The 10,188-nt window shown below is 46.7% G+C and overlaps 1 protein-coding gene across 2 annotated transcripts in view; it reads left to right on the top strand.

Moving 5' to 3' along the window:
* The first annotated feature begins 2,026 nt into the window (after positions 1 to 2,026).
* The window catches only part of PIWIL3 (piwi like RNA-mediated gene silencing 3), a 56,011-nt gene continuing 47,849 nt past the window's right edge, over positions 2,027 to 10,188 (top strand). The window contains exons 1-2 of one of the 2 annotated variants that reach the window (XM_025399667.1): positions 2,027 to 2,176; positions 7,534 to 7,654. The gene's annotated coding sequence lies outside the window, so the exon portion shown is untranslated. The remainder of the gene's footprint in view (positions 2,177 to 7,533; positions 7,655 to 10,188) is intronic. The other variant, XM_025399668.1, reaches the window with a different exon arrangement.

Here is a 10,188-nt window from a genome sequence, read left to right as displayed (position 1 = left end):
AGCTCCGCCTCCCAGGTTCAGGCCATTCTCCTGCCTCAGCCTCCGAGTAGCTGGGACTACAGGCGCCCGCCACCACGCCCGGCTAGTTTTTTGTATTTTTAGTAGAGACGGGGTTTCACCATGTTAGCCAGGATGGTCTCGATCTCCTGACCTCGTGATCCGCCCACCTCGGCCTCCCAAAGTGCTGGGATTACAGGCTTGAGCCACCGCGCCCGGCCTGGACAGTTCTGACTCCACCTGCCCCCGGGTAAACCAAAAGAAAGAGGAGGAAAATTAACTTGCTGTAGTCACCCCGTTGAAACGGCCTTTGCAAAACTCATAACTGAGAAAATTATGACAGTGAAACAGATCAGACCTAGCCGACCACACCTTGCTTCTAACCCTCTAAGGTGTCTTTGTTCATTCCTGGCCATAGGTCAAACTAGCCTTGGGGAAGAATTGTTTATAGTTTAAATTCTGAAATAAAACCGGTAATAGTCCTTTCCTGAAAAAATAAAACCTTCTTGCCTGGGGACTGTCCTGCCTTTGTAGGACTAACAAACCAGCTACAAGAGGAGAGATTACGGTTTAGGCGCCATGCAGCCTCTGGCTGCGAGAGTCTGAACCTCCCCAAGGTGCTTCTGGGAATAAAATCACTGTTGCAAAACTTAAGATCAGTGGTTGAGATATTTTGCAGACCCTGAATTCCGATGCAGCAGATGACACCACCCAGACTGAAAATCTGGCCCAACCAGTCCTGTGATCCCATCCAGGAAGAGAAATCAGCAAGAACTCACTTCCACCCCCATGGTTCCATCTCCAACCCAACCAATAAGCACTCCCTACTTCCTGAGCCCATAACCACCAAATCATTCTTAAAAACTGTGATCCCCGGCCGGGCATGGTGGCTCACGCCTGTAATCCCAACACTTTGGGAGGCTGAGGCGAGTGGATCACTTGAGGTCAGGAGTTTGAGATCAGCCTGGTCAACACCGTGAAACCCCATCTCTACTAAAAATACAAAAATTACCCTGGCGTGGTGGCACGCGCCTGTAATCCCAGCTACTTGGGAGGCTGAGTCAGGAGAATTGCCTGAACCCGGGAGGCAAAGGCTGCAGTGAGCCGAGATTGCACCACTGCACTCTAGCCTGGATGACAGAGCGAGATTCCATCTCAATAGATAGATAGATAGATAGATAGATAGATAGATAGATAGATAGATAGATAGATACATACATACATACATACAATAAAATAAAATAAAATAAAATAAAATAAAATAAAATAAAATAAAATAAAATAAAATAAAATAAAATGAAGGTTCTTAAAAACAATAGGAAACCTCCTGAAAACCTCTTCAGAAAAATAGCCACAGGTGCATGTTTGGCTCGTGTTTTTCCCAGAAACAACCTAAATCTGGCTTGATAAACCTCAATTGATATATTTGCCCCAGTCACTCACGTTGTAACTAGCCAAAGGGCCCAGCTGCTCACTGCTTGTAGAAAGAAGTCAAAATAATAATGACATGTGATTTTAAAAAGCAAGAATTTTATAATCTGTGCTAGCAAGAGCAAGAGCAGACAGCAATTCCACTCTTCCATGTGAGAAAAACACAGGTTTTTTTTTTTTGGTGTTGTTTTTTGTTTTTTGAGACGGTGTCTTGCTCTGTCGCCCAATCTGGCTGGAGTTTAGTGGTGCAATCTCAGCTCACTGCAACCTCCGCCTTCTGAGTTCAAGCAATTCTCCTGCCTCAGCCTCCGGAGTAGCTGGGACTACAGGCACATGTCACCATGCCCGGCTAATTTTTTGTATTTTTAGTAGAGACAGGATTTCACTGCGTTAGTCAGGATGGTCTCCATCTCCTGACCTTGTAATCCTCCGGCCTCGATCTCCCAAAGTGCTACGATTACAGACGTGAGCCACTGCACTTGGCTGAAGCCACCGCACTTGGCTGGAAAAAAAACAGATTTTTGTTTTTTGGTTTTTTTTTGTTTTTTTTTTTTGGCATATGAAAGAGAGGATTTGGAAGGCAAAAGAGGCAGGGGGGCTGGGAGGTGTCAGGTGGTATGATCAGTGGCTTGTCTTGAATTATTTTTCCATCTGTGGAAGTGGCCGGCGCCATCATGGCTGGAGGAGGTGCATGGTTCACATCAGGATCTGACTACTGAAACTTCTAAGGAAATATGTGACCAGATAAGTGAGTATGGTGTGTGCTTACCAAACAACTAGGTAAATAAATGTGCATAAGGCATGGGGACATAGAATAGGAAAAGAAAGCGGGTGGAGGTTCACAGCACATTCCAAGGCTGGATTTCTTTTTGTTGTTATTGTTGATTTCAAGAGGCGAGAAGACACTTCTGCATTTGTCTCAAAGTTACATCTTCAGATTAGCAGGGGAGAAGAAAGCGGAAAGGAAAAAAAGTTTTAAAATGCGGTTTGAGGTTAGGCTGCTAAGCTGCTGGATTACGGGTTCAGTTTATATTTGAGCATGTGGGGTATGGATATTTATTTTAAAAATCTAGAGTATCTTGGTCAGACACAGTGACTCATGCCTGTAATCCCAGCACTCCGGGAGGCTGAGGTGACTGGATCTTGAGGTCAGAAGTTCAAGACCAGCCTGGCCAAGATGGTGAAACCCTGTCTCTATGAAAAATACAAAAATTAACTGGGTGCAGTGGCGAGCGCCTGTAGTCCCAGCTACTTGGGAGGCTGAGGCAGGAGAATTGCTTGAACCCAGGAGGCGGAGGTTGCAGTGAGCCGAGATTGCACTACAGCCTGGCAACAGAGTGAGTGAGACTCCATCTCAAAAAAAAGAAAAAAGAAAAAATCTAGAGTGTCTTGTACATATCCTTTAATAACCTACTTTTCAAAACTTAATATGTTTTAGATACATATGTATATGTGTATATACTTGCATCCTTAAAACCGACTGGCGGTGATAAATAAAACCAAGGAATTTCTATCAATATATAAACGTTCTTCTCAGAAAAGGCGGGCTCTTTTCTCCTCGGGTTGATGGGAATGAGGCAGATGGTGGCAGAGGCTTCCATTTTTTGAGCATTTGTTGTGGGACCTGCCTGTGCTTCAAGCTCAATACAACTTCTCCCACTTAACCATCACAGCTCATGAGGGGATCCTGCCGGGACCTCCACTACAGAAAGGAAAAGAGGAGAAAGTTGGTATCTTCTGAATTCTCCTAACAGAAGGAGGAGGGTAGAGGGCTCCTGTGCAGGGCGTGTAGGAATGCAGAAGGAGTATGGAGAAGGGAGAAGGGACAGTATGTAGTGCCCCTCCCTGCTGAGCCACATGGTTGGAATGGAGCATCACAGCAGAGGTGGCAGAGCCAGAAACCCTAGGATCTGGTGTCAGAGGGACACAAGGCCCAGCTGCCAATGTGTGGACCAGAGCCATGGGGGACACCTTGGCTATGCCCCAGCACAGAGCTTTCTACTGTCCTGGCATCAGCCCTGGGGACTGGGGCAGTGCGGTCAGTGCCCTCAGCTGGACACAGACACGTGAAGCAGAGCTTGAAAAAGAAGGGCCCCTGAGCCCATAGGATCCAGAGACCCAGCAACCAGGGAGGCCTGGGAGAGGGAGAAGGACGCCCTCAGCTAGCACATGGGGACTTGAGGTCCTGATAACTGTTAAGGGACCTCCTCTGATCTCCCCACTGGGGACACCCAGCACGTGCAGGCCTCCTTCCTGACTTCTCTGCCAACCTTTTCCCCAGCCTTAAAATTTCCTCGGCCGGGCACAGTGGCTCACGCCTGTAATCCCAGCACTTTGGGAGGCTGAGACCGGTGGATCACGAGGTCAGGAGCTCATCCTGGCTAACACAGTGAAACCCCGTCTCTACTAAAAATACAAAAAATTAGCTGGGCGTGGTGGCGGGTGCCTGTAGTCCCAGCTATTCGGGAGGCTGAGACAGGAGAATGGTGTGAACCCGGGAGGCGGAGCTTGCAGGGAGCCGAGATCATGCCACTGCACTCCAGCCTGGGCAACAGAGCGAGACTCCGTCTCAAAAACAAAAACAAAAACAAACAAACAGACAAAAAAAACTTCCTCTTCCCAATGTTATTGTGACACCTCATCAGTTCTCCTTCTAGTCCACTAGATGCTGCTGTGCACCCACCTAAGCATCACCATCTCTAATTCCTGGGATCCTAGTTTGGGAAAGACAGGGGAGCTGATCAGCCCTTCGGATATCTCAGTGGGGAGAATGGAGACTGCAGCGTTTGCCAGGGCTCTTCACCATTATGGTAGTGATTTTAACCCCAGTGGCTGTAACTTCCTGAGCACTCAGCACGTGCTGAGCTCGTTGCGCAGATTGACTTCTGTACCCCCACAGGCCTCTGTAATGTGAGTTTTCACCACCCAACATACTAGGAAACGGTGTCAGAGAGATGATGTGACCTGCTCAGGGTCACACAGTGCATACCTGGACAGGCTGTGATTCAACAAAGGTTTTTGTCTAAGTCCAAATGCCAGGGACATAATATTGTCCTGTTGCTCATAGAAGTTGCTATTTACTGAGCTCTTATTACGCAGACTTTATCTATTCCTTCAATATAAGATTTACTTATATTGTGAAATATACAACTACTTAGTACTTAATACTTATATTGATAAGATTTACTTCTCTTTATTAATATGATTATCAAATAATCCAAGGACTTAATCTTTCATTCTATTTAAAATTTAGCACTGCTTCTTCTGTAATTGCTGCAATAATTCTTACTGTTTGGTGCATTTATGATACACACTGTGTTATCGGATGTATTCCAGTAAGAGTAGGCTACCAACACAGTTCTGTTGGCCAAGTATGAACCTGAATGTCCTCCCAACTGAGCACTATAGCTTGTTCATTAAGAGAAATAGGCCAGGCACAGTGGCTCACGCCTGTAATCCCAGCACTTTGGGAGGCCAAGGCAGGTGGATCATGAGGTCAGGAGTTGGAGACCAGCCTGGCCAACGTGGTGAAACCCCGTCTCTACTAAAGATATAAATATTAGCCGGTCATGAGGCAAGAGAATCGCTTGAACTGGGGAGGTGGAGGTTGCAGTGAGCCAAAATCATGCCATTGCGCTCCAGCCTGGGCGACAGGGCAAGACTCTGTCTCAAAAAAAAAAAAAAAAAAAAAAGAGAGAGAGAGAAAGAGAGAAACAGTCTTCAATCCTGAATCTTTTGGGCCTGAAAATTGGAAATAAAAAATTATAGAATAGTAAATTTTAAAATGTTGGTTATGAAGGACAAGAAAACCTCACACATCCACTGTCTCAATTATTTTCTAAAAGAAAGGCCATCTCTTGGGAGGCCGAGACAGGCAGATCATGAGGTCAGGAGATTGAGACCATCTTGGCTAACATGGTGAAACTCCGTCTCCATCAAAAATACAAAAAAAAAATTACCCAGGCGTGGTGGCGGGCACCTGTAGTCCCAGCTACTCGGGAGGCTGAGGCAGGAGAATGGTGACAACCTGGGAGGTGGAGCTTGCAGTGAGCTGAGATCGCGCCACTGCACTCCAGCCTGGGCGACAGAGAGAGACTCTGTCTCAAAAAAAAAAAAAAAAGGAGAAAGCCATCTTAACGTAACCGAACACAAATCTGGCTGCTCACCAGTCAGGAGCCAAAATGCAAGAAGTGAAGTGTGGTGAAAGGAAAGTAATTTTCTTTAAGTGTTAGCAGTTAGGAAATGACCAGGCTCATGCCTCCCAGAGACCACTTTAAGTTTTAGGGCTGAGTGAAGGGGTTTAAAAAGGGAAACTTGGCATGGGGAGCACGCAGGGGCGGTGAAGGGTACAGAGTCTGTGTGTCTTCTCCCAGTGGCTATTTTGAGTTATTGTCCCCTGGAGCACAGGTGGGGGCCATCATGTCTGGCTGAGGTGTAGCTTATCCACCTTGAGACCATCCTTCTAGGTGGGGGAGAATTCTGTAGCTGGATCTCCATGCCTGGTTTATTTTCCTTCCTTCCTTTCTTCCTTCCTTCCTTCCTTCCTTCCTTCCTTCCTTCCTTCCTTCCTTCCTTCCTTCCTTCCTTCCTCCCTCCCTCCCTCCCTCCCTCCCTCCCTCCGTCCCTCCCTCCCTCCCTCCGTCCCTCCCTTCCTCCCTCCGTCCCTCTCTTCCTTCTTTCCTTCCTTTTTATTTATTTGAGACGGAGTCTGTCTCTGTCACCCAGGCTGGAGTGCAGTGGTACGATCTCGGCTCACTGCAACCTCCGCCCCATGGGTTCAAGCGATTCTCCTGCCTCAGCCTCCCTAGTAGCTGGGATTACAGGTGCCTGCCACCATGCCCAGCTAATTTTTGTGTGTGTGTGTATATATATATATATATATATATATATATTTTTTTTTTTTTTTTTTCTCGTAGAGATGGGGTTTTGCCATGTTGGCCAGGCTGGTCTCGAACTACTGACCTCAGGTAATTCACCCTCCTCGGCTTCCCAAAGTGCTGAGATTACAGGCATGAGCCACCACGCCGGGCCATGCTTGGTTTATTTTCAAATTAGCCCCCCCCCGGAGTTTCTAAACAGGCACATAATGAGATAAGCTAGCATGGTACAAGGAGTATCTGAGGGGAAGAGAGTGAAACAAAGGGTTTCAAAGTACATTTCTTTTTCTTTTTTTTTTTTTTTTTTTAGACGGAGTCTCGCTCTGTCGCCCAGGCTGGAGTGCAGTGGCCTGATCTCGGCTCACTGCAAGCTCCGCCTCCTGGGTTCACGCCATTCTCCTGCCTCAGCCTCCCGAGTAGCTGGGACTACAGGTGCCCGCCACCTCGCCCAGCTAGTTTTTTGTATTTTTTTAGTAGAGACGGGGTTTCACCGTGTTAGCCAGGATGGTCTCGATCTCCTGACCTTGTGATCCACCTGTCTCGGCCTCCCAAAGTGCTGGGATTACAGGCTTGAGCCACCGCGCCCGGCCTCAAAGTACATTTCAAGGCTAAGGCTAGAAAATTTTTTTAAAAAAGTTTAAAATGTATTTTAAAGCTGAGCTACTTAGTCATATTAACACCGAAAGAGTAAGAAGGACATACTTCAGAAAAACCTATGGCTCTGTCCAGGCAGGGACCAGTTGATGTCCTCACACTGACACTTTGACTGCGGAAAACTTCTGACGGATCGGAGTCTTGTCTTCAATACTTGCTAGCTGTGTGACCTTGGCTAAGCAGCTTCATCCCTCAGTGCTTCACCCTTTTCACAAAGCTGTTACGATGAAATGCTTTGATCTACATAAAGCGCTTAGCAGAGTGGCGCGGCAAGCCACAGTGGTTAGTATACAGTCGGTTCTCTGTATCCGTGGGTTCTGCATCTGTGGATTCAAACAACCAACTGAACATGTACAAACACTTTTTTTTTGTCATTATCCTTTAAACCAAGCTTGTCCAACCCACAGCCCTATGGGTCTCATGTGGCCCAGGACAGCTTAGAATGTGGCTTTGAATCTCATAAACTTTCTTAAAACATTATGAGATATTTTGGGGATTTTTTTTCTTTTAGCTCATTAGCTATCATTAGTGTTGGGGTATCTGATTATTATTATTATTATTATTTTTGAGACAGAGTTTTGCTCTTGTTACCCAGGCCAGAGTGTGGTGGCACGATCTCGACTCATTGCAACCTCCCTTTCCACGATTCAAGTGATTCTCCTGCCTCAGCCTCCCAAGTAGCTGGGATTAAAGGCGTGTGCCACCGTGCCCAGTTAATTTTTTGTTGTTGTTGTTTGTTTTTTAGACGGAGTCTCACTCTGTCGCCCAGGCTGGAGTGCAGGGGTGCGATCTCGGCTCACTGCAAGCTCCACCTCCCGGGCCCATGTTATTCTCCTGCCTCAGCCACCACGCCTAGCTAATTTTTTGTATTTTTAGTAGACACAGGGTTTCACCATGTTAGCTAGGATGGTCTCGATCTCCTGATCTCATGATCCGCCCGCCTCGGCCTCCCAAGCTGCTAGATTATAGGCGTGAGCTACGGTGCCTGGCCGTGTTAATGTATTTTATGTGTGGCCCAAGATTCAATGTGGCCCAGGGAAGTCAAAAGATTGGACATTCCTGCTTTAAACAACACAATATAACAACTACTTACAAAGTATTTACATAGTATTAGGTATCACAACTAATCTAGTGATGATTTAAAGGTATATAGGAGGATGTGCATAGGATGTATGCAAATACAACACCACTTTGTATCAGGGACTTGAGCATCCACAGATTTTGGTATCCGTGGGAGACTGCGGAACCAATCCCTGTGGATACCTAAGGGATACCCAGTGTTTGACCTCATTTTTTTTTTTTTTTTTTTTGTGAGATGGAGTCTCGCTCTGTCGCCCGGGCTGGAGTGCAGTGGCCGGATCTCAGCTCACTGCAAGCTCCGCCTCCCGGGTTTACGCCATTCTCCTGCCTCAGCCTCCCAAGTAACTGGGACTACAGGCGCCCGCCATCTCGCCCGGCTAGTTTTTTGTATTTTTTAGTAGAGACGGGGTTTCACCGTGTTCGCCAGGATGGTCTCGATCTTCTGACCTCGTGATCCACCCGTCTCGGCCTCCCAAAGTGCTGGGATTACAGGCTTGAGCCACCGCGCCCGGCCTACCTCATTTTTATTAACCTGAGACAATAGCACCACCTTGTGGCTCTTTGTCCCCAGCACAGACAAGCTGAGCCCGTGGAACAAAAATGATCCTTCCACAGATGGCGAAGGGGAAACTTTGTCTCATGGCCAAGGCTGAGGCTGGAGCAGAGAGAAAAGTCCTATTTGTTCACGTAAACATTCCAGGCTCAGACATGCCCATCTCCTTGAGAATAAAGTTTGTTTCTAGGAAACTACTGTCCAAGCTGTCAACCCCTAGAAGAGGGACAAAAAATGAAATCTCTCTCTTTGGGCCGCCTCTACCTGCAGAGCTCCATTCTTGGGGCAGGTAATGCTGTCTGTTCACAGTGGCTGGCAGGACAGTGGGGCTTTGGCCCCATCACCCATAGAGGTAAGGGCTGAGGGAGACACTGCTGTCAGCCACAGCCCTTCCTGCCTCTTGTTTTCCTTTGATGTCTGCAGAATGAAAAAGGGAAAACAGGCCAGGCATGGTGGCCTGTAATCCCAGCACTTTGGGAAGCTGAGGCGGGTGGATCACGAGGTCAGGAGTTCAAGACCATCCTGGCCAAGATGGTGAAATCCTGTCTCTACTAAAAATACAAAAATTAGCCAGGCATGGTGGTGTGCGCCTGTAATCCCAGCTACTTGGAAGGTTGAGGCAGGAGAATCACTTGAACCCAGGAGGTGGAGGTTGCAGTGAGCCGAGATTGTGCCACTGCACTCACTCCAGTCGGGCGACAAAGCAAGACTCCATCTCAGAAAAACAAAAAACAACAACGACAACAAAAATGAAAGAAAAAAGAAAAAGGGAAAACAAACGGAATATGGAACTCTCTTTGTGATGGTCACAAAACAGTGGCAAATGTCAGCTCTGTATGGTCCTCAATAAGAGTTTTGCACTAATGAAGGCATCAGCCATTGGAAACAGCAATTTGTCCTTCAAAAAGTAGTTGCAGGAGAGTCTATCAGACCTGAAAGTGAATGTGAGCACTCCTTTTACCTTCCTTCCCCAGAGTGGGAGATGGACAGGGATTTTTCTCTCCTGACTCAGTTTGTAGGCTTTTGGCCTGTGAGCTTGGGAAGGAACCCAGGTGAGGGGCAAAGGAGGTTGGCTCTGGGGATAGGTAAGCTTGCCTTCTAATCCCACTTCTGTCACCTGCTGACTGTGTGACCTTGGGCAAGTCACTGTCCTTTCAGTTTGAGTATTATGCCTAGACTATACTTTTTGGTATTTATCTTGCTTAGTGTTCTATGAACTTCCTGGATCTGTGATTTAATTTCTGTTTTTAATTTTGGAAAATTTTCAGTCATTATTATTTCAAATACTTCTTCTGTTCCTTTCTCTCTTTCTTTCCTTATGATATTCCCATTATGCACGTTACACCTTTTATAGTTATCCCAGTTCTCAGGACATATTCTGCTTTGTCTTTTTATTCCTTTTTCTCCTTGCACTTTTTTTTTTTTTTAAACAGAGTTTCACCTTTGTTGCCCAGGCTGGAGTGCAATGGCTCGATCTCAGCTCACTGCAACCTCTGCCTCCCAGCTTCAAGCAATTCTCCTGCCTCAGACTCCCAAGTAGCTGGGATTACAGGCACGCATCACCACACCTGGCTAATTTTTTTTTTTTTTTTTTTT

This window comes from Theropithecus gelada, chromosome 10, assembly GCF_003255815.1.
Source record: "Theropithecus gelada isolate Dixy chromosome 10, Tgel_1.0, whole genome shotgun sequence".
Taxonomy (NCBI): Eukaryota; Metazoa; Chordata; class Mammalia; order Primates; family Cercopithecidae; genus Theropithecus; species Theropithecus gelada.
The sequence above is the reverse complement of the archived record's forward strand: the minus strand, read 5'-3'. Positions and strand labels throughout refer to the sequence as shown.